Here is a 23,380-nt window from a genome sequence, read left to right as displayed (position 1 = left end):
TTCTGGGGACTGCCAGAGCACTGACAAGCTCTCCAGACCAACTGTCCTTTGGGGTTGCCCCTGCGGTCACTGCTACACTGCACATGGATCTCAGGGGGTGTGGCATTTCCGGGTGAGAATGATGCCACCCCTGGCTTGCTTTTCTATTTTATTTTATTGGCTGTGCTGGGTCTTAGTTACTGTGAGCAAGCTTTCTCTAGTTGCAGTAGGAGGGTTTCTCATTGCAGTGGCTTCTCTTGTTGCGGAGCTCGGGCTCTAGAGGGTACAGGTTCAGAAGTTGTGGTGCATGGGCTTAACTACCCTGAGGCATGTGGAATCTTCTAGACCAGGGATCGAGTCCGTGTTCCCTGCATTGGCCCGCTGATTATTAACCACTGGACCACCAGGGAAGTCCTGTCTCTGGCTTTCTGAACCTCGGGATAAGCAGGGCTCTGGCCCAATGATGTCATCTGCAGACCCCCCAACACTAGCCTTGATCCCTGACTTCATTCGCCTGACAGAACACCTCAAAGCCGCCAGGGTTGCCTGCTTCTATTTGAACCAGCACTGGCGGAGGGAGGGGAGAAGCTGTAGAGGAACCACCTCCTCCAAAAGCTTCCACTGTCACATGCAGAAATGGTTCTGAAATTGTCAAAAGCCAGGGTGACTCTTGAAAGGTCTCAGAGAAAGTGTTGGAGCTCTGAGTGTGGGCATGACCGCGGCAGTTTTGGGGTCTTGTTTTAATGGGAAGTGCGGCCTGGCTGTTTCTAGGGCCGTCTGTCTGTCAGAAACTTTGGATCTCATCTTTCTGTCAGCCTGTCCCCCAGCAGTCTGCCGCAGGCCCTCCTGGGTCTTTCTGTGGCCTGTCTGCGGATCCCTCCCAGGAGATTGCTCCCTGTCTGTTCCCATGTGCTAAGGCGGAAGCTCCCAGACCCTGACAGGATGCTGCTGGTCCGCAGGGTGAAACAGGCTACTGGATCCCAGCCAGGCTCACGCTGGCATGAGCTACTCCATCTTTCTTTTGGGGCTCTAGAAAGTTTAAAAGTAGAACAAGGGGGTTGAGGCTGCCCCCTACTTGCTCCAGGCCACAGGCATCCAAGAATGCCGAGTAGGGCAAGACCTCTCCTTGGGTTGCAGCTGACAGCGACCTGGATCATAGCACAGAAGGAATTCAGAGGGGCAGGGAGGAGGCCGGGGTCAGAGCCTGAGAGACTTGAAGGTGTGGAAGGCAGGAAGAGGCTGAGAGGCTGACCCACACCCAGGCCAGAGCCAGGTCAAAGTGAGAAGAGGCAGGGAGAGCCTAGCTCACCATGACCCAGAAACTGCCTCTTCTGGGCTGCGGTGCCCACAAAGTGAGGCAGAATTCACCATGTAGAAACAGTGTCTCTGGTCGAGGACACATTTGGCAAATGTGTCTCCAGTATTCTTGCCTGGAGATTCCCATGGACAGAGGAGCCTAACAGGCTGTAGTCCATAGGGTCCCACAGAGTCAGACATGACTGAAGCGACTTAGCATGTACGCACATGGCAATGTCACTGGTCTGCTCAACAAAGAGAGACCCAGAAGCCAGGCTGGGGCAGCCTGCAGGGCGCCTTCACTCAGTGCTGCTGCTTGGAGACCATCAGGATTGCCCCGGGGACCATCCTTCCATGTTAGCGTGTGTGTGTGTGTGTGTGTTGGAAAGTAGGAAAAGATACCTTGTGTCATCTCACAGAGACAACCAGGCCTGGGTTGGGCAGATGTACACACACAACACAGGCTTCCCAGGTACGCTAGCGGTAAGGAACCTGCCTGCCAATGCAGGAGACACAGGAGACAGGGGTTCCATCCCTGGGTTGAGAAAATCCCCTGGAGGAGGGCGTGGAAACCCACTCCAGTGTTCTTGCCTGGAGAATCCCCATGGACAGAGGAGCCTGGTGGGCTACAGTCCATGGACATGACTGAAGAGTCAGACACGACTGAAGTGACTGAGCACGCATGCACACACACAAAACATCCATCAAAGAGGGTCTTTCCTTCTGGTGGCAGTGGCAGGGGACACAGTCCAGGCCATGATCATGATCACCATTTGATGGCCCCCAGCACAAGCTCCAGAAGCCCAGCCCTGAGACCTCACCCTGGATCCACTGAGGTGGTCCTGGACCCAGCTCCAGCCCCCAAGCCCCGCCTCATCTAGCCCTAGGGCTTGGAGACAGTGGACTTAACTGTTGATACAGGAAAGTGTGTGTGTGTTTCTGGGGAAGGAGGGTAGCATGCGAGTCTGTGTTTGTGTATATTTGTGAGTGGTGCGGCAGGGATCTGTCTTATGGGCATCTGTGTCTGGGGTGAGAGTGTGTGTACATGCGTGTGAGCCTGTATATGCGTTGAGGGGTTGGGGGTACTGTGGACAGTTCTCCTTTGTTCCCCACTTTGTGGGGTATAGTCTGAAGGGGGCCATTTGGGTCAGGGACCCAAGAAGGGGCTACAGGCTCCCCCCAGGGGTCATGCAGGTCCATTAAGTTAGAAAAAATAACCACTGAACCCCCAGTGCCCTTTGCAGGCTTGGTCCTCCAAATGGGCCCTTTCTGGGGCAACCCACAGTGAAGTCCCTACCAGGCCTTTGTCCGGATAGTGGCTAAGACCTCCCCAGACGTGAGCCCGGCTCTCTGAGTGTTAAAGAAAATGCGTGCAACTAAGTCATTTCCATCGAGTCTGACTCTTTGCGACCCTGTGGACTATAGCCCACCAGTCTCCTCTGTCTGTGGGAATCTCCAGGCAAGAGAGAATACTGGAGTGGGTTGTCGTGCCCTCCTCCAGGGAATCTTCCTGACCCAGGGATTGAACCCACAAGTCTTCTATCTCCTGCACTGGCAAGCTGGTTCTTTACCACTAGTGCCACCTGGGAAGCCGGTTAAAGAGAATAGATGTCCCCCAAACCTAAGGTCCCCATGAGGCCTGTGAGCCCCAGAGTCTCTGGGGAGATGAGATGCCAGGTCAAGCCAAGCGGCACCTCTGGCTCCAAGACATGACAAAACCCTCCCGTCTGCTGTCACCATGGGCCCTGGCCCTCCAGATAGTGGTAGACAGGCAGTGGATGGAGGGACAGTTGTCCAGCATCCTCTCCCCTTCCAGGCAGGGCTTGTTTATCAATTTCATCCTCAGGTTGAGTCCCCTCAGCGGGGGATGGGAGCCCCAGGAGAGACCTGAGGGCAGGAGGTGGTCTCCTCTCTCTCCTACTATCCTCTCAGCCCTCTCCTCTCTGGGGAGCACCCATGGCTAACCAAGCGAATTTCCTCCTGGTATGTCCCCCATCTCACCCAATGCTGGGGGACCAGAGCTGAGACAGGATGATTAGTGTTGATCCATGGCCCCAGGACCCCTGGTGGCTCAGACGGTAAAGAATCAGCCTGCAATGCAAGAGACCTGGGTTCAATCCCTGGGTTGGGAAGATCCCCTGAAGGAGGGCATGGCAACCCACTCCAATATTCTTGCCTAGAGAATCCCCATGGACAGAGGTGCCTAGTGGGCTATAGTCCCTGGGGTCGCAAAGAGTCGGATACGACTTAGCAACTAAGCACTAAGCACACGGCCCCAGGAATGGACCAGGGTGGTCTCCAGGACCTGGGGGTGGAGGGTCTGGGGCTGAGCAGGGCTGAAATCATCCTGCCCCATCTCTGGGCCCCCATGTTGGTGGGTACAATGACCCTGGATAAGGCTGGCGGCGTGTGTCAGCCTTGGCTCCTCTTGCTGGAGAGGGCGGCCTCCAGGGTCTACAGGGCCCAGGCGAGGGAGAGGGCCTGCGAGCCCTGAGCTTTGGTTCCTCTGGATGGTCGGGCCTGACGGTGAGGCCGGCGCTGCTCCCTGACTTCTCACGCTGTGCAGAAGGGCCCTTTGCACAGGAGACTCAGTTGCAAAATGACAGCAGACAGTGCCCAGGGGTCTGCAGGAGGTGGGGACACCTGGGAACTTCGGTCCCCTCCCCCCACCTCTGGGTAGGCCTCCGAAAGAGGGGGGAGGGGCGAAAGTAGGTTGGCAGGCTGCTCCTGAGAGCCCCTGAAGCCCAGAACGAGGGTCCGGGGTCAGAGGTCAAAGTGAGTAATTCCAAACTGTGGGGCCCGAGGATGTGCCGGCATGAATCAAAGCGCTCTTGATGAGCAGGTGCGATGCTGGCCACGCCCACGCGCAGCTTGATACACCCCTCCTGGCAGCCCAGACCACGCCTCTACCTTATAGATGAAAAGACTGAGGCACAGGGAGTCCCTCCCAGAGCTGCACAGCAACTGCACCTGGTGCTGGAATCCCACCCAGAGGATTGGGCGCCCTAGCGTTTGTGTACGCCCACTGCCCCGCCCCGCTCGACGTCAGTGCAGTTCAAGGAGCGCGCGGGGAAGGGGGCGCGGCAGGGCGCACGCCTTCGCAGGCAGAGACAGCACTATGCCACCAGAGGGCGCTAAATCCTCACTCCCGATCCGCGGCCTGAGCATCCCCGGCCTGTCCACGAGGTGGCAGCAACGCCCCGGTTGTGTGTGGCTCTTGCGGTCCGGAGCGTGCCCCAGACACAGAGGAGGCTGTGTTGTCTTCTGCCCGCTGCCCCTCCCAGCCTTGGGGCCGCGGGGACCATGCTTCCCCAACTCTCTCTCCAGGCAGACCGTGGAGGTCAGTCTCAAACCCACCAGCTCCGGAGGACCCCAAACATCCCCAGCGCCCTCTAATGAGGAGGTAAGCTTTCAGGAAGCCCTGGAGGGCATAGACCGGTCCACACGGACAGAGGGGTCAGGGGTCAGCTGGGGTGCTGCCTTCAGTCCTGCCGGCTTCACTCCCCTCTTTGGCAAGCTTAGATTGGGGGCACACCCTGACCCACCTTGGCCATTGTTCCTTCTGTCTCCTGCCCCTGGCAAACCCCAAAGCAGCCAACCCCTGCAGCCTGCCCCCTCAGCTGCAAGAGGAGAGGACCCCCTGGGCTCTCCGCACATTCACCATCACAAACCTCTCAGGGCCACCAACAGCCTGCAAGCATTCGTCCTCCACTGTCCATGAGGGTGACCCGAGCCTTCTGTGACCACAGCCACACCCCACACACATGCTCACATGGGTGCACACACACACACATGCCTACACGGGCACGCACATGCACGCGTGCACATGCACACAGAAATGTGCAGAACTGACAGAATGCCTCTTAGTGCAGTGAAAGGAAAGGGGAGGGCCAGATAGGCCCTCACGTCTTCTGTCAAACTGATGCTCCAAGTGCACCGAGCCCAGTTGCCCCCCTCCCCCTGCCCTGCCAGGGTCCACCCTCCAATCCGTCTCAGAGCCCAGCCCCTTGTCTCCTCCTCAGAGGCATTGCCCTCTCTCTGCTGGCTCATTAGGCTTCAGCAGCAGCTCCCCGTCTTCAAAACCAAAGAAGCCTTAGCCCGCAAACCAAAGAGGCCCTCCAGCCCTGGCCCCATTTCTGTCTGCTCCTTCTCTGCAAAACTTGTCCCGCCACCTCACGCCTCCTCCAGCCTTTTGCTCTTGAACCCACTGTGGTCTGCCTGCCAGTTCCACCCCCACCCCCCCACAGAAATGGCTCGCTTCTGAGTCCCCAGCTATCCCATGTTCTGAATTCGACAGTCACCATGCTCCCTGGACCAGCTCACCACCCACACTCCGCTGTCGGGTGGACTCCCAAACCGGCACCTCCAGCCCTGACCTCAGACCGCATCCCTGCCGGCTGTCTCAGGGCACCTCCCATCTCTCCCAGCTTTCCTCCCCAGGCCTCTCATCAGCCTTCCATCCCTGACTGGCCCTGGAGGTCATTCTCTCTGTCCCCTAAGTGTATCCTGAATCCATGCACTTCTCTGCTTGTCGAGTGCCTTCATCTTTTTTTCCATGTGGGATCTTAATTCCTCAACCAGGGATTGAATCCATGTCCCCTGCAGTGGAAGCATGGAATCTTAATCACTGAACCACCAGGATTCCGCTTCGTTCCCTCCTAGGCCTCTGAAGCAATGTTAAGAATTCTGGCTTTACTGCTATACTGGAGACTGCTCTAAGCATTTCATGTATATTACCTTATGTAATCGTCACCACAACCCTGAAAGGTAGGTATAGTCATTTATCCTCCCAGTTTTTACAGAAGAGGAAACTGGCACACAGAGAGGTTATGTAATTTGCCTAAGCTCGCACAGCTATGAAGAGGATGTTCCAAGATTCAGCCCCTGGCACTCTGGCCCTGGAATCCCCCAGCGTGCTCTCATGCTTCTGCAGAAAAAGGTTAGAACTAGACTCCTGCTGGGCACATGGGGTGGAAAGAAGGAAAGGGAGACAGAAGCAGCGGCCTAAGGGATCTGGGCTCAACAAGAAGGGCTGTGAAGGCAGGAAGGGCTGCCGGCAGGGGAAGGTGGAGGGTTCTGTAGAGGAAGTAAGGTGGGCGTTGGGTGTCTGTGACCTTGGAGATGGTGTGATTGCTTGTGATGACAAGGACCAAATGTAGCTGGCTGGGGAGGGGAGCAGGCGGCAGGGAGCACAGAGCTTGTAGAAAGTCATGCTTCACAGACAGACATACGTTCTTCAGCCTACTCTTGGTCCAAGGATGCCCTCATCCCACACCTGTGCCTGCACCCAACCCCGTCACGTCATTCCTGTCACCTGCCTGTCACCTGGGACAGTCTGTGTCTACCTATCTGGAACTGCTGTGTGTGAGTCAGCCTGACTGCGAACTAGGTGGCATCACCTGGGCTGCAAGTTGGGCCTCTCTTCGGGGTACAAAGCCTGGCAGTGGGGCTGGGACCTGCTGGTGGGGAGACCCAGGTGGGCGAAGGGCAGTTTGGGCTGACTCGGGAAAGACGACCCAGCCAGACAGGATGGACCAGGGCAGTGAAGGCAGGTAGGTCAGGAAGGAAAGCTGCATTCTTACTCTCCAAGCCCATGTGCTGAATTTTACTTTTCCTTTTATTTATTTCTTCTGCTTAAATCCTGTTTCTCTCCCTGAGGCATCTAATCTATTATTTAACATTGGATTGTGCGATTGAAACTCCCAGGCAAATTGAAAATTATTTGTGTTTGAGGTTTCAGGCATGAAGCCGAGGCAACTGTTTCTGGGAAATCCTGGGCACCTGGGTGAAGGTGAAGAGCCCGCAGCCTGGCCCCTTGAAGGGGTGGGGGGAACAGCTGGGGGTCCAAGCCCCCAGGCCCCGCCTGGCTCAACCCAGGCCTCACGTACCGGGTGCCCACAACTCAGGAGTCATTCGTCTCCACTTGGCATTTCACTTGGAGACACTATCCACACCTCCCACCAAGCAGGTGCCCTCGGCGCCCAGCCTCGCACCCACCCTGGGGAGGCCTGGGTCACAGGAGAATGAATGGCACAAGGACCAGGTTCGCCATCATTTTTCAGGGCTCAGGCTCTCCGTGGGTTTGCAGCCAGGGTTGCTGGCCTAATGGGGTCTGTGAGGTCGCAGGGCCCAGGGTGGGGCTGAGGGCCCTGATCTGGGGCAGGGAGTGACCGGCCTCTGGAGCCCAATGGCTGAGAAGAGTGTCATCCCATAGGGCTGCCTCCAAGGACACCCCTCCAAGGAATCGCCACCCCCACCCCCACCCCCAGGCAGAGTGGGCTTGAGTTCCCGCAGGACGCTTGCCTCCTGTGTGCGGGGTGGGGAAGACAGTACCTCTTCGTGGTGATAAGGAGATTGGAGTTTGTGCTAGAAACAATGGGAAGCCACAGGAGGGCTTTGAGACCTGGAGATGTGACAGCTTTTCTATGTCCAAAAAGATGCATTAAAAAAAATGCATAAGGGACTTCCTTGGCTGCCCTGTGATTAAGATTCTGACCTTCCAATGCAGGGGTTGCAGTTTTGATCCCTGATTGGGGAACTAAGATCCCACTTTCTGCAGGGCACGGCCAAAAGATAAAATAATAATTTTTTTTTGAGAAAAGGACTTCCTTGGTGGCCCAGTGGTTAAGATTCTGTGCTTCCACTGCAGGGGACTCAGGTTCAATCAGGGAACTAGGATCCCACATGCCTCACGGTGAGGCTAAAAAGAAAAAAACGTTAAAAAAAAAGAAAGATCCATAAGAGGAGAGGCCATGGGCACTCATCCACACCAGGTTTCCTGAGCCGTCACACGTGCCAGGCACTGTGCTGGGCGCTGGGGGCACATGGTGCCAGCTCCCGTGTGCTCCTGCTAAGAACCAGGGCCCAGCACGTGAGATGATGCTGGGACTGTGGGTCCCCCACCAGGATCGACCCTCAGCCACTCAGTCGGGTCAGAGAGCTTCTGCTGCCCCTATAGGAACACGGTGGGGAGGGTGGGTGCGTGCACGTGTGCATGTGGTCACTCAGTCATATCCGACTCTTTGCCACCCCAGGGACTGTAGCCCACCAGGCTCCTCTGTCCTTGGGGATTCTCCAGGCAAGAATACTGGAGTGGGCTGCCATTTCCTCCTCAAGGGGATCTTCCCACCACAGGGATGGAACCCAGGGCTCCCACACTGCAGGCGGATTCTTTACTGTCTGAGCCAGTCGGGGCAGGTGCACAAAAGACTCTCCCGGAACAGCCTGCCCCCAGCTCCTGTCACAAACCTCAGGAAACGCTGATAAGCTTATAGCATAAATGTCACTTTGCACCACTTCCCCCAGAGAATGCATCATCTTTTCAGAGGCCTCTGGAATATATACAAAAGTTTATCACAGGGCTTCCCTGGTGGCTCAGTGGTAAAGAATCTGCCTACCAATGCAGGAGACACTGGTTCGATCCCTAATCCAGGAAGAGCCCCCGTGACAGAGCAACTAAGCCCGTGCCCCACAACTATTGAGCCAGTGCCCTAGAGCCGCGGAGCAGCAACTACTGAGCCCTCACACTGCAACTGCTGAAGCCCGTGTGCCCTGGAACCCGAGCTCTGCAACAAGGAAAGCCTCCGCAATGAGAATGCCAGCACACCGCAGCTAGAGTAGCCCCCTGCTTGTCACAGCTAGAGAAAAGCCCGCGCAACAACGAAGACCCTGCACAGCCAAAAATAAATAGGAATAAATAAAAATTTTTTAAAAAGGTTTTCACAGATCCCTCTGAGTCTCTTTGTCTCTCTCTCTCACACACACACACACATGCACACCTCTCAGTTCCCAAGGAAGGCATGTAAAATATAAAAGTCATATATTCAGACATCAATGACGTGATTGGAGCTTACAACAGCTGGGACCTTTTGGTAGCAAGTATAAGAAAAGTGTTGGCAGCAGTTTCAGTTGAAGGAGGACCTGATGAGAGGCCCAGGAAGATGGGGGGACACACACACACAGAAGGGCTGCAGGGGCCCAAGCCTGGGACCCGGAGTGCCACCAAGGCTCTTTATCGGGCTTACCCCTGCTCCCCTGGAGGGCTGTTTGCTGCTTCCCTGTCCCACTGTGCATCACCCACTTCTCCTGCTCCTTCTGTGCCCACAGTAGAAACTCAGGCAGGGGACTCGCCAGGGACCCCGCTGCCCAGGGAGGGACTGGACCCAGTCCCCATCCCAGGGACACTCTCATGGCCCCTGCAGTTCCATCTCTAGAAATCTGTCTTGCAGAAACTCCAGGCAGGAAGACAAGAATATTCAGGAAATGATCACTGCAGCATGATGTGAACTAGCTATTAAAACACTGGAAACACTTTAAATAGTCATCAGCAGAGAAATAGACAAATGCTATCCACTCATGCTGCCGAATTTGATGTATCCACCTAATTAAGAAAGCAATAGTTCCCCTCATTCATTTATTCAACAAATACCTTCTGAGCACTTGTGGGAGGCACACTGTGCTCAGTGAAGGGGACACAGTAGTGAACAAAACCAAACCCCATCCTTGCCTCACAGAGCTCGCTCTACCTGGGGAGTCTGATGCTAATGATGTGTTAACACCGCAGGTGCAGCTTCCTGAGCTCCGGAGGGCTGTGGTGCAGATGACCTGGATAGAGAAGTCAGGGAAGACTTCCTGGAGGAAGTGGTGATTGCACCCAGATCAGGACAAGAGGGAGATGAAGGAAAAGAGCATGTGCAAATGTCCAGGGGTAAAAGATTGTGTGGCCAATGAGGGAAGGAGGAAAAGGGATGGTGGTGGATGCCATGGTGAGGCACCCAGATGCCCCTCCGGAGGGCAGAGCCGCCAGGGTCAGAAGCACCGCTGGCAGACAATGCTCTTATGGGATTGTCTAGACTAAAGACAGGGGCTTCCCAGGTGGTGCTAGTGATGAAGACCCCACCTGCCACTGCAGCAGGCACAAGAGAAATGGGTTTGATTCCTGAGTCAGGAAGATCCCCTGGAGGAGGAAATGGCAACCCACTCCAGTATTCTTGCCTGGAGAACCCCATGGACAGAGAAGCCTGGCAGGGTGCAGTCCCAGGGGTCAAAAAGAGCTGGACACGACTGAAGGGACTTAGCGGGCACACACGTAGGCTAAAGACAGGTGCTTGCTTAAGGCCAGGGTGCACCCAGTGTCTAATCGACATGGAAACGAAAGGTCCGGCACACTCATACAGCAATTCTGAAGGGCCATCCAGCCTCAAAGCTCCACCTACCTGGTCTGAACAATGGCCCCCAAAGATGTCCACGTCCTAACCCCCAGAACTTGTGAATATGCTAGTTTACAGGGCCAAAGGATTTTCTCCACTATTATTAAGGATTGAGAGGTGGAGTGGTGATCCTGGCTCATCCGGGGAGGGGGTGGGGCACAATGTAATCACAAGTGCCCTTATAAAGGGAGGCAGGGGCTTCCCTGGTGGTCCAGTGGCTAAGATTCCAAGTTCCCAATGCAGAAAGTCCAGGTTCGATCCTTCATCTGGGAGCTAGATTCCACATGCTGCCACTAAGATGTCAAAGGCCACAACTAAAGATCCCGCGTGCCACCACTAAGACCCACTGCAGCCAAATAAATAAGTAAAGAAATAATTTTTTTAATTAAAAAAGAATTTAAAGGAAGCAGAAGGGTCAGAGTCAGGGAGGAAGAGGAAACAATGGAAGCAGAGGTCAGAATGATGGAAGGAAGAAGCCACGGACCAAGAAAGGCAGAAAGCCTCCAGACACTGGAAAAAGCAGGGAAACGCCTTCTTCCTGGAGCCTTCAGAAGGAACACAGCCCTGCAGACCCATTCTCAACTTCTGAACTCCGGAACTGTAAGGTAGTAAACTTGTGCTGCTCTGAGCCACTCTGTTTGCGGCAACTTGTTATAACAGCAACAGGAAACTGACACAGCATTGGAGAGCGACTTCTGGGTCCTGGGAACGCTCCCTTATCTAGCCCTTGCGTGCTAGTAAGTTCCTCTTGCCGGGGAACCCCTCCTACAGCAGCGAGAGCTGAGGAGTCTGAGAAAGCAGGTGCTGGGTGGGATTTGGGGGCAGGTTCGCCCATCTCCTGCCTGGCGACAGGAGTAGGTGGATTACAACAAGCTGACGGTGCAATTGTTGGAACGTTCGCCTTCAATGAATCAAGATAGTTCACCTGTGAAAGGAAATGCAATGCTGAGGGCAGCTATTTGGATACCTGAGAAATAGCAAAATAAGTGGAATTAGGTGGCTATGGCTAAACTTGACTAGCCCTTTGAAAAAAAAGATAACCAAAAGCTGAGAGTAGATAAGAGCTAAGTGTGAAAGGAGGTCCTCAAGTCCTGTGGTGGGAGAGCAAAGAGGAGGATCTCAGAGCAGCCAAGTTCCAAAGAAGATTAAACTCAACCTAACTTAGCTCTGTGTCAAGACTGTGCTCTGATGGGGAAAGGATGGCCCCTTGACATTTCAGATGGGACATCTGAGTTGATGCACCCCAAATCTGAAATCCCTTGATTTTCTTGAACCCTCTGAGCCTTGCAGAAGTAACCCATTCTTCCCTATTAAGGGCTGCCTCTGCTGTTCCTGCTAAATCACTTCAGTTGTGTCCAACTCTTTGCAAATCCATGGACTGTAGCCCACCAGGCTTCTCTGTCCATGGGATTCTCCAGGCAATAATACTGGAGTGGGTTGCCAAGCCCTCCTCCAGGGAGTCTTCCCTACCCAGGGATGGAAGTCGTGTCTCTTATGTCTCCTGCATTGGCAGGCAGGTTCTTTACCAGTAGCGCCACCTGGGAAGCCCCTATTAAGGGTTGCTATGCTATGCTAAGTCACTTCAGTCGTGTCCGACTCTGTGTGACCCCATAGACGGCAGCCTACCAGACTCCCCTGTCCCTGAGATTCTCCAGGCAAGAACACTGGAGTGGGTTGCCATTTCCTTCAATGCATGAAAGTGAAAAGTGAAAGTGAAGTCGCTCAGTCGTGTCCGACTCTTAGCGACCCCATGGACTGCAGCCTACCAGCCTCCTCCATCCATGGGATTTTCCAGGCAAGAGTACTGGAGTGGGGTGCCATTGCCTTCTCCCTATTAAGGGTTACTACTTCCTTATTCCTTTAGGAAAAATGCAGACTCTCTGCTCTGCGATTTATGAAGCCCCTCCAGGATCTGCCTCCATCTCCCCTTTCGGTCACTAGACCTGTAATTGGGGGTCAAATCACACAATGACTGGGCCAAAGCAGTGCTGGACTTGATAAGGAAGGAAAGGAACTAGAGCCCAGGGGCAGGAGCCAGGACAGCACAGGTGAGACTGGATTTTGAAGGTGTATCATCCAAAGTCAGATGGTGGGAGAGACACAGAAGGCTAGACTGATGGGAAATCTTACCGGTGTGACAGCACTTTCCTGAGATGTAGGATTCCCTAACAAGGACCATGGAGGTGGCGCAAAGATGCTGCTAGAAGCACAGAAAGGTACTTCCCTGGTGGGCCAGTGGCTAAGACTCCGAGCTCCCAATGCAGGGGACCTGGGTTCAGTCCCTGGTCAGGGAGCTTAGATCCCACATGCCACAATTAAGAGTTCACATGCCGCAGCTAAGAACCAGTGCAGCCAAATAAATCAATACTCTTTAAAAAGTTAAAAAAGAAGCACAGAAAACAGCATGGCCTGTATGTTTAGGAAGCCGGGATTTTTGTGTTAGATGGTAGAAGGGGGAATTAAAGGGCTCTGGGGAGTGGGTGGGCTGGAGTGGATGTGCTAAAGCCCTAAGGCGGGGAAAACCAGTGGAGGAGTACGCTCGTCTGGAGGGCCTGGTGGACACACCGCTTCCCCTAGCAGAGGGAATGTGCACTTAAGAGGAGCCCAGCATCACTGAGATGGTGGACGATGGCTCGCCTCTGTGGGCCTGGAGCTGGTGGGGTCAGCTCTCCTGGAACAAGGGTCACTAACAGCAATGAGGGCAAGGGAGCCCCAAACAATCTTGGTCTGGTGGTGATGCTGACCCATCCGAAGAGAGGTGGATGCAATCATTATAATGAGTGGTCAGGTCAGAGTGGCCCCAGGTGACCAGGCCTATAGCAAGTCCTCGAGAACAAGGTGTTCCCTGGACATAAAATAGATGGGCAGCCAACAAATGTCCTACTCAAGCTGTACAATCAAAGAAATCAAGAAAGGACAGTCAGGAGGCCAAGGGCAATCCTCCCAGTGAAACAAAAATGTCAGGATTCCTCATCAAGTTTCTGGAGGTCAGTTTTCAGATCCGGAACCCACTGACTAAAGGAGATACCAAGCCCGCAGGATGAGCCGGTAACACAAAGCAAGTGTATCTCGTGATCATACCTCAGTCCTCCTCCAAAATGTGTCCTGCAGAAAGAGGCCACCTGAATAAATCTAGGACGTAAGACAGAGTCCAGCTTGATAAAGATCCGCTGAGCTCTGGTGTACGGTGGTGGCCCTCTGTTAGAGTGGGGCCCTACGGCCCAGGTGATAGATGGAATACTGGACCAGGCCTGGTTCACAGTGGATCCAGTGGGTCCATAGCGTCACCCAGTGGTCATTTCCCCACTCCCCAAAGTGTAATTAGAGACAGTAATTGTCACAAACCCCACTTTGACTCCTTGGCTTGGAAGGTGAGAGATTTTGTGGTGGGGTAGGCAAAGAGGAAGCCTCTGAAACTGTCTTCTTTTCCCTTCTGAGATAGTAAATTAAAAAAAAAAAGTATCTCGGGGACTTCCCTGCTAGACCAGGGGTTAAGAATCCACCTTACAATGCAGGGTACATGGGTTCGATTCCTGGTCTGGGAACTAAGATCCCAGATGCCATGGGGCAACGGAGCCCCTGCAGCTGAAGGCTGTGTGGCCACACAGCTGCTGAAGGCTGTGTGTCCCAGAGACCATGCTCCGCAACAAGAGAAGCCACCGCAAGGAGAAGCCCACCCATCTCAGCTAGAGAGTAGCCTGCATGCAGGAACAAAGACCCAGCACAGCCAAGAATAAATAAATAAAAATTTTAAAAATATTAAAAAAAAACACACAATGTTGCATCCCAAATGGGGGAGGGGGAGGGTGGTACCAGATATTGGAGCGCCCTTTTAAAAGCTCAAGGATCAAAGGGTGATGGTCCTCATTACAGTTCCATGGAACTGACCAGTTTGGCCCCTGCAAAAACAAGACAGATCTCAGAGATGACAGTGCAAACCAGTCAAGTTCTAGTCAGAATCACAGCTGCTGTGACAAATGTGACAGTCTCGCTAGTGCAAATTATCACGGCCTCAGTCCGTAGTACTTGGCCATTGATCTGGCAAATGCATTACGTTCTATCCTTAACAGGAAAGAGGTTCAAAAACAGTTTGCAGGGACTTCCCTGGTGGTCCAGAGGCTAAGACTGCATGCTCCCAATGCAGGAGGCCTGGGTTCTATCCCTGGTCAGGGAACTAGATCCCGCATGCTGCAGCTAAGACCTAGTGCAGCCAAAATAAATCTTTAAAAAATAGTTTGTGTTCAGTTGGAATGGCTAATAGTACACCTTCACAGTCTTACCCCAGAAATATATTCACTCTTCAGGCCCCTGTCTAATTATAGGCCCCAAAGATCTGAATTGGCTTCCTATCTTGCAAAATATTGCATTGATCTGCTGTATCAATAACCTCGTGCTCATCAGAATGAATGAACAAGAAGTAGCTAGTACGTTGTGGATCCACATACTCCAAAGGGTGAGGGGGTAAGCCCAGTGAAGTTTCAGGGACCTATCATACCAGTACAACTTTCAGGAGCTGCAGTACCTGGAACACGCCGGGGCAACCAAAGCAAAGGACAAATAGGGACTTCCCTGGTGATCCAGGGGCTAAGACTCCGTGCTCTCAATGCAGAGGGCCTGGGTTTGATTCCTGGTCAAGGAACTAGATCCCACATACTGCAAATAAGAGTTTGCCTGGGCTTCCCCAATAGCTCAGCTGGTAAAGAATTCACCTGCAATGCAGGAGACCCTGGTTCAATTCCTGGATCCAGGAAGATCCGCTGGAGAAGAGATAGGCTACCCACTCCAGTATTCTTGGGCTTCCCTGGTGGCTCAGCAGGTAAAGAATCCGCCTGCAATGCGGGAGACCTGGGTTCGATCCCTGGGTTGGGAAGATCCCCTGGAGCAGGGAAAGGCTACCCACTCCAGTATTCTGGCCTGGAGAATTCCATGCAAAGAGTCAGACATGACTGAGTGACCTTCACTTTCAAGTATTTAGACATAAGATATGTGGATCTCCACTTATCCTCTTGTTCTGAACCCTGCCAATATTAAGGGTGGGCCAAGATGTGTAATAAATAAACAGACAAATACACATAAATGTATATTACTTTATATATTATTTATATTGTATATAATCTATAATAAATATATATTACATAATTCTAAATCATAGACTAAAAGGTATCTCACACACACACACACACACACACACATATATATATATATATAGAATATACATTCCTATTCCAATTGGATTGGGATTGTGGCGCGCGCGCACACACACACACACACACACACACAAGGATACAGTTTGTATCGGTCAGCTTTTGCTGCGTGACAAAGAAACCCACAGTTTCAGTGGCATACAACAACAACCACTTATTGCTCACGAGTTGGTGGTTGCTAGTGCAGCCCCACCCACGTGGTTCGTTCTGGGGCTCAGCCTGGAAGGTCAGTGGCAGCCTGGGGCATTTTCTTCCTCCTGCAATGGCAGAAGCTCGATCAGGAGGCAGGTTCACACACTTCAAGCCTCTGCTCCTTAAGCAGCATCTGCTAACTTCCCTTCAGTGAAGCCCAGGATGGGGGATTGGAGGAGTACATTCTCCCAAGCATGATGCCCTGGCAAGGGTATAGATGTCAAAAGCCACTGCAAGGCAGGGAAAAACGGTATCAATAATTTAGTCTATCATGTACCAAACTGAGGTTCTCTAGGAAGAGGAATATGAGACTGTCAGGGTGGGTACGGTGGTGGTGGTGGTGGGTGTGTGTGTTGGAGTGGGACGTAATTTGGAACTCTAATTACTAAAATCACAATTTTTTTCTTCTTTTTACAATTTACCTGTAATCCCACATTCCTCTGTTAAGAAAGCAAAAATCAAACCTTCATTCTCCCAAGTCCCAGTCAAAATCCTAAGATAAAATTTTTACTGCTTGATTCACCAGGAAGACTGGCTAGCCATTTTGAAAAACAAATTCTTTGTTAGATCCTGACCTCAAACCACAAACAAAAGTTAATTCTAAGAGGATAAGAGACCTAAATGCAAAAACAGAGCTGTAACAATTTGTCGGGAGATAATATTTTGAGATATAGCAAGATGCCTTTTCTTTTTGCACTTCCTTGGGTGACCTTCCAGCTTTCCAGCCAGAGGCTTGCATCGCCTAGAGGTGGAGAGAGAGAGAGGCGCAGGGAGGAGAAGGGAGGGGGACTGAAGAAGGAGGAGGAGGATGGGCAAAGGGAGGGGGTGGGAGAGGAGGCAGAAAGGAGGGGAATGAGGGATGGGGGAGGGAGAGGGAGGAAGGAAGCTGGGAAGAGTGGACCACACCTACCCATACAGCTCTTCCAAAAGCAGCCTGCTGGGAGGTGGAAGGTGGGAGATGGAGGTGGGAGGTGGGGCCGTTCCTTCCCTCTGACACCATAGTGGCCAGAAACCACAGTTTTCAGCAAAAGCATCAAAGACCCAGTTCCACCAGGAAAGGCCTTTGGGGACCCCTGACACATAACACACAGATGCGCTGGCTGAGGGAGGGGCCAGGGCAGGAGGCAGAGCCCCCCAGCCCCCAGCAGATCAAAGGAGTGACAAGGGAGGGTGCCTACCAGGAATGTGAGAAGAGTTAAGTGGCCAAAACACAGTGCAAGAGGAGGCAGCCACGGATACCATCTATGTGAAAGTTCCACACACACACAAATGTCATCATTGTTTCTGAATACATTCATGTGTTGCAAAAAGTATCAACATGTGCTCAGGACTGTAGCACCTTTGGGGGTGCAATTACAGGGTGGGGGGAAGAGGCGAGGGGTTTAAACGGGGCTGTATCTTTTCATTTGATTTTTAAAAAGGGATCTGAAGCCAATACTGGAGCTGTGACCATTTGGCACGTCTGGGTGGTGGGTATGTAGATATTTGTTAGGTGATTTTCTGTATTTTGAAATACACAGTAGCGGGGAAGACAGACTGCAGGCTGGTGTGAAGAGTTTGGTGCCATAGTTTAAGCACCATGTGCCCGTGTGCACATGTGCCTAGGTGCTCAGACGTATATGCACATGTGTCTTTGCTTCTGTGCAACCCCAGGTGTATCTGCACTCGTGCAACCTTGTGTGTGCTTGTGTGTGCACTGCATCTCCCTTTGTGTCTGCCACTTCTATGTCTGTGCAACTATCTGTGTCCACGGTTGTGCTCGTGTGTCTGACTGTGTGTGCGTTGTGTGTATCTGTGCCGCGTGAACAAGAACAGGAAGGCCACTGGCTGAACAAACACCGGATCACTGACTCATGGCTCCCTGGGACGAAGAAACCAATTTTTGTTTCTCCTTTGTACATTTCACCGTGTGTATGGGTTTTGATTTTATTTTACAATGATCATGTAGTCCTTCTTCAAATTTAAAAATACTTAAAAAAAGCCAGTAAGGAGTTTCACAGTTTGAAAAATGGGAAGAATTTATCAGCAGACCCTAGATGCCCTCCGGGGCCTCCTCTTTGCCCCCTGGGTCCCAACCTGGGATTCCATCCACCTCCAAGCGCACTGAGCTCCGAGGAGCCTAAGGACACTTCCTACCCCTACCCCGAGGGCATGGCCCAAAGCAAGCATGAAATTTCTCTGAAGTTTGTTTTATCTTGAAATGTTAGGCAACCTTTACATTCTCCCCTTTAATGTATACATGCTTATCTTAATTATACAATCACGAGGTTTTAACCCCGAAATCTTGCAGTCAAGGGGCCTCCCTCTCACTCACCTTCCCTAGCTTATGGGTGTCTCCTGTAGGTAGGTGTTGGGCCAACAGGGCTTGAAGTAGGATCCGGGGGTGTAACGACGGCCCCACCAGAGGTTCTGGAAGGTCAGTTGGAAGAGCGAGCAACCATGCTCCTTCCAAGGGTGCTTACGCTGGGCTGAGCCCAGTTCTCCATGTTAGCTGTCACACTGAAATCTCCCAACGCGGGCAGCAGCTCTGCACTATTGCTGTTCTCACGTTACAGGGGCGGCTACACGACTCCATGAGATGAAACTGAAGGTCACCCAGTTGTACTCAGAAGTCCAAGTTCCTGCCATATACAGACTGTCTCCCTGCAGCAGGAGTCCCCAACCTCCAGATCTGATGCTAGCTGATCCAGGCGGAGCTGATGTAGAAATAATAGAACTAAAGTACACAATTAACGGAACGTGCTGCAATCATCCTGAAACCATCCCCCGCTCCCCGTCCAGGGTAAAATGATCTGCCACAAAACCAGTTCCTGGTGCCAAAAAGGTTGGGGACTGCTGCTACAGAATAGGCCCCGGGAGAATGAATTGCCTGGGACAAGGAAGACGGTGGGTATACTGAGCTTTGGCCGGAGGAAGGAGCCCTGGGCAGGTTGCTGACTGATCAAAGGCTGTCTCCCTGTCTCAACTCTATTTTTCCCTGAGGCCTGTGTCAATGCATGCGCAGGGCCCCTGGGGTCCTGTGACCCAGGGCCACTTCAGTGGTTGCCTGGAGCCTGAGTGGCAGCCACACAAAGCCATTTAGGGGCAGGATTTGGTGTTTCCCAGGCGTCCAGGCCAGCCTGACACTGGCTGCGAGGCCTGCAGGACCCTAGGGAGGGCCTCGTCGGCCCCCAGTGACCGCAACAGCCTCATATTTCTGGAATTCTTTTCTGTGTGTGTCATGGGGAGAGCCACACATGTCAAGGGCCCTGATGAACACCAGGTGCTGTTGACAGGGAGCAGCCTCGTCTTCAAACCTTGAGGGGTTGCTGGGAGGACCTCGTGACTTCACTGATGTAGCTGCAGAGAAAGAGACCTGAGACGAAGCCAGAGGTGAGGAGGGCAGAGGGCCTGGGGCCAGTGGCCTGGCTTGGTTGCCTGGGGGCAGCCATATTTTGGCAGGTCAGCTGTCTCCTGGGACTCTAGAAGGATATGGAGCATCATCTGTGTGGCAGCCTCTCTGCAGGTGCTCTGCCTTCCTTCCAGGTGGGTCTGCCCTGGTGGCTCAGATGGTAAAAGAATCTGCCTGCAATGCTGGAGTCCTGGGTTCGATCCCTAGGCAAGGGAAAGGCTACCGACTCCAGTATTCTTGCCTGGAGAATTCCATGGACAGAGGAGTCTGGCGGGTTACAGTCCATGGGGTTATAAAGAATTGGACACGACTGAGAGACTAACACTTGTTCCTTCCTTCCAGCTCAGGGTTCTGGTCAACAGCTCTTCACCTCTGGGGTCCCCAACACAAAACCCATCCTCTCCTCCTTTCCCCAGGCAAATCCTGACTGTGCTCAGGGTCTACCTTCCTCCCCACGCAGCACCTCCAGCTCCCCCCCAGGCCAGGACTAAGCCTGACTGGTTCACATTTTCCCTGGGAATGGCTTGCAAGTTGGCCAGTGGGATGGGCCAGAGAGAGCTGTGAGGGCCACTGGATTGATAGGGACAGGGTAGAGGGACAAAATAGGTGATTAATTAATAGATTAGTTAATCTTATTAGGAGATTGTAAGTAGAAAAAATATGGGAGACCCCTGTAAGTTAATGATTACTCAGGAGAGCAGGTTTGCTTAACCATAAAACCAAGCAGGCTTGCTTAACAAAACCAGGCAACAGAAGCATGAGACGTGCCCCCAAACAATACAGCGATGTTGGCATGAGACCCACATCCTGCCCAGTGAGCTCAGGAAGTCAATGATCCCTAGGAAATGCTCTCTGCATACATGAAAAAGGATAATTTGTGGACCTAGCTTGTACACCAGGCTTCCCTGGTGACTCAGATGGTAAAGCGTCTGCCTGCAATGCGGGAGACCCGGGTTCGATCCCTGGGTTGGGAAGACTGCCTGGAGAAGGAAATGGCAACCCACTCCAGTACTCTTGCCTGGAAAATTCCATGGACAGAGGAGCCTGGTAGGCTACGGTCCAAGGGATCACAAAGAGTCAGACACAACTGAGCGACTTCACTTTCTTTCTTTACCTTGTACGCACAGGGACAAGAAAACTCCCCTGCTCAACCTGGAGGAGGAGCTGATGATGGAGGCATGATATCTACTCAAGAAAGGGAAAGAAATTCTTCTCTCCCTCCCTACTCTTCCTTTGATTATAAAACTGTAGCTCAGTAAGTTCCCAGGGTGTGACATAAAGGACTATGGTACTGGAGCTCTTCGGAGCCCCTGATACACCACCAAACGGTTTCAGGAGCACCTCCTTGTTCTCTGCGCAGGAAGCTTTGAACTACATTATTTTGAAACCAGGCAGGACATGGCATAAGAATGGAGGGTGTGCAGAGGACGGCAGGGGAAAGTGGAGGGAGCCTGGGTCCCTGGACACTCTGCTGAGTCTCCGAGTGGACTTCAGGGCCACTCTGCCTCCACTGGCTTTTATACAAAACAAATCTACTTTCCTGATCATGAAGCCATTGTGAGGGTTTTGTTGTTCAGTCACTAAGTCATGTCCAACTCTTTGCGATCTCATGGACTGCAGCATGCCAGGCTTCCCTGTCCTTCACCATCTCCTGGAGTTTGCTCAAACTCATGTTCACTGAGTCAGTGATGCCATCCAACTATGTCATCCTCTGTCGCCCCCTTCTCCTCCTGCCTCAATCTTTCCCAGCATCAGGATCTTTTCCAGTGAGTTGGCTCTTCCCATCAGGTGGCCAAAGTATTGGAGCTTCAGCTTCAGCATCAGTCCTTCCAATGAATATTCAGAGTTGACTTCCCTTAGGACTGATTGATCCCCTTGCAGTCCAAGGGACTCAAGAGTCTTCTCCAGCACTGCAGTTGGAAAGCATCAAGTTTTCATCACTCAGCCTTCTTTAGGTCCAACTGTCACACCAGTACATGGTCTACTGGAAAAACCATAGCTTTGACTAGATGGGCCTTTGTTGGCTAAGTGATGTCTCTGCTTTTTAATTTGCTGTCTAGGTTTGTCATAACTTTTCTTCCAAGAGTTTTATTACTTGCACACAAATTCACAGAGACTCTGAGAATCTGGTAAACATGCTGAAACTTCTCTTGGGAAGAAGGTTCAGATGCCGAATATTGATCAATGGTGGGGTTTTGATCCCCGAGAGGTCATCCACAAACTGCCACCATGTTAGGATTCCTGGTCTTGTCTCATTGTCACCCTGATGCTGGCTCCTGGAGAGGGCAGGTGGCTTGGCTTTGAGCAGGATACCTGGGCTGCAGGCAGAAGGCAAGAAGGAGGGGATGGTCTATAGCCCCTGCAGATGGGCTCTACTTTCGCTCCATCAGAAGCAGAAGTCCCTCAGAGCATGGTGTTGGGGACTGGGCAAAACTCCCTGAGGGCTGAGTGGTCCTGTTTTATTACCTCCCATCTCTCAGTCATAGTTGGACTGCAACTCTCCAGGGACTAGGTCAACTGGCTGACAGTCAGGAGCTCCATTTGCATAGAGCAGCACTAACCACCCACCATTTCACTACCCCCTTTATTCTCCAGGTTCACTGGGATCCTAGAAAGAAGACTGGGGGATTCCTGGTGTGGAGGAAGAGGTCAAGTAGATGTCAGACTGTGATCTCTGGGACAGGCTGGCTCCATTCTAGCCTGGAGGTGGGCACAGACCTACAGGGGTCTGGTTTTCACCCCAGGCAGCCTGGGGTGGGGAAGCAGACAGCCTTGCCTCAACACCCCAGCTTTTCCCCATACCCCCCACCCCACACTCGCCCCTCTCAGACAGCAGCCGCTGTGTTACATACAGCCTATTCATCTGCTATCTGGTCATGGATTTTCTGAAAAGGTTGAGTTCAGCAGACCCTGGGACCTCATTTTCTTATTTAGGTCTTCATCTTAAAATATAGTCTGCAGACAGCAGCAACAAAATACAAAATTACACTGGAAACCACTTTGAAATGTCCAGAGACTGTCTTATCCACAGCACCTAGATGCAGGGCCCGACCTGCATCAGCTTCGTGTGAACTCACGGACAGCAACCTCAAAGCAAGCTTAAGTTTGAACCCACTTTTTAAAATATGTAAACCATAAGGGCTCAAGGGCTAGTCAAATCTACTGATAAAGCAAGTTCCATTCTGATTAGACTCACATCCAATTTCGTCCAATCACTCACATCCAATTTCTTGGACTATAGTAATGAAACGAGATGTATTTCACAAGATGTTTCAGTATGTTTTCAGTTCTAATTATACATCTTCAATTAAAAAAAAACCCTCACCATTACATTATACACCACAGATCATTAAGTGCCTATCACAGCCCATGTCCAAGTCTCTCAATGTAAAAGATGGTTGACATTTAGCCGGGAACTTTTAAAACACTTGAGAATAAATTATGGCCCAAACTTACTCTTCTTAATGACATGTATAAAGTTCAGCTCTTTAATAAAAGGATTCAGGAATATGAAAACAAATTTCCCAGCAATATTAAGGAAATAAAGGTCTTCCAAAATGGTCAGTTCTTATTTCGATTAAATTGTGCATTTTTAATACAGTTGGTATAAAGTGAAACTCTTAAAAAAACATGGAGGAATTTAAAATGAAATGGAACCTCCTCTTTGCAGGGTCACCAGTACCACGGTGAGATCTGTCTCTTTAACAATGACACTTACTATCTCTGTAGTCCCATGAATACTTTTGAAGTGTCATATTAAAACCAATCTCGTGGCCTTGAGGCAAAGAGAAGCAATTAGTCTTGGAGTTGTGAATAAATAAAAATCCATTTATACACCCGTCCTTGACATGTACCTTGCAAATCTTAGAAACTTCATCTAGTGGGAAAAGAAATGTTAAATCATGAATACCAATACTAATCACATCGCCATGTGGCTTCCTAAAACAGTTTGGTTTATACCCATCTTCTAAGTATTAATTTATATGTATATATTCACCCATATTGAACACAAAACAAAGAAGCCCTAGCAGGCACCTGGGGGTGAGGGGAGAGTGGTGAGGGGTGATGGGAGCCACAGGGACAGCCCCATGATAAGCAGGTTTTCAGTG

This window comes from Bos indicus x Bos taurus, chromosome 18 (assembly GCF_003369695.1).
Source record: "Bos indicus x Bos taurus breed Angus x Brahman F1 hybrid chromosome 18, Bos_hybrid_MaternalHap_v2.0, whole genome shotgun sequence".
NCBI classification, from domain to species: Eukaryota; Metazoa; Chordata; class Mammalia; order Artiodactyla; family Bovidae; genus Bos; species Bos indicus x Bos taurus.
Note: the sequence above shows the minus strand (reverse complement) of the source record.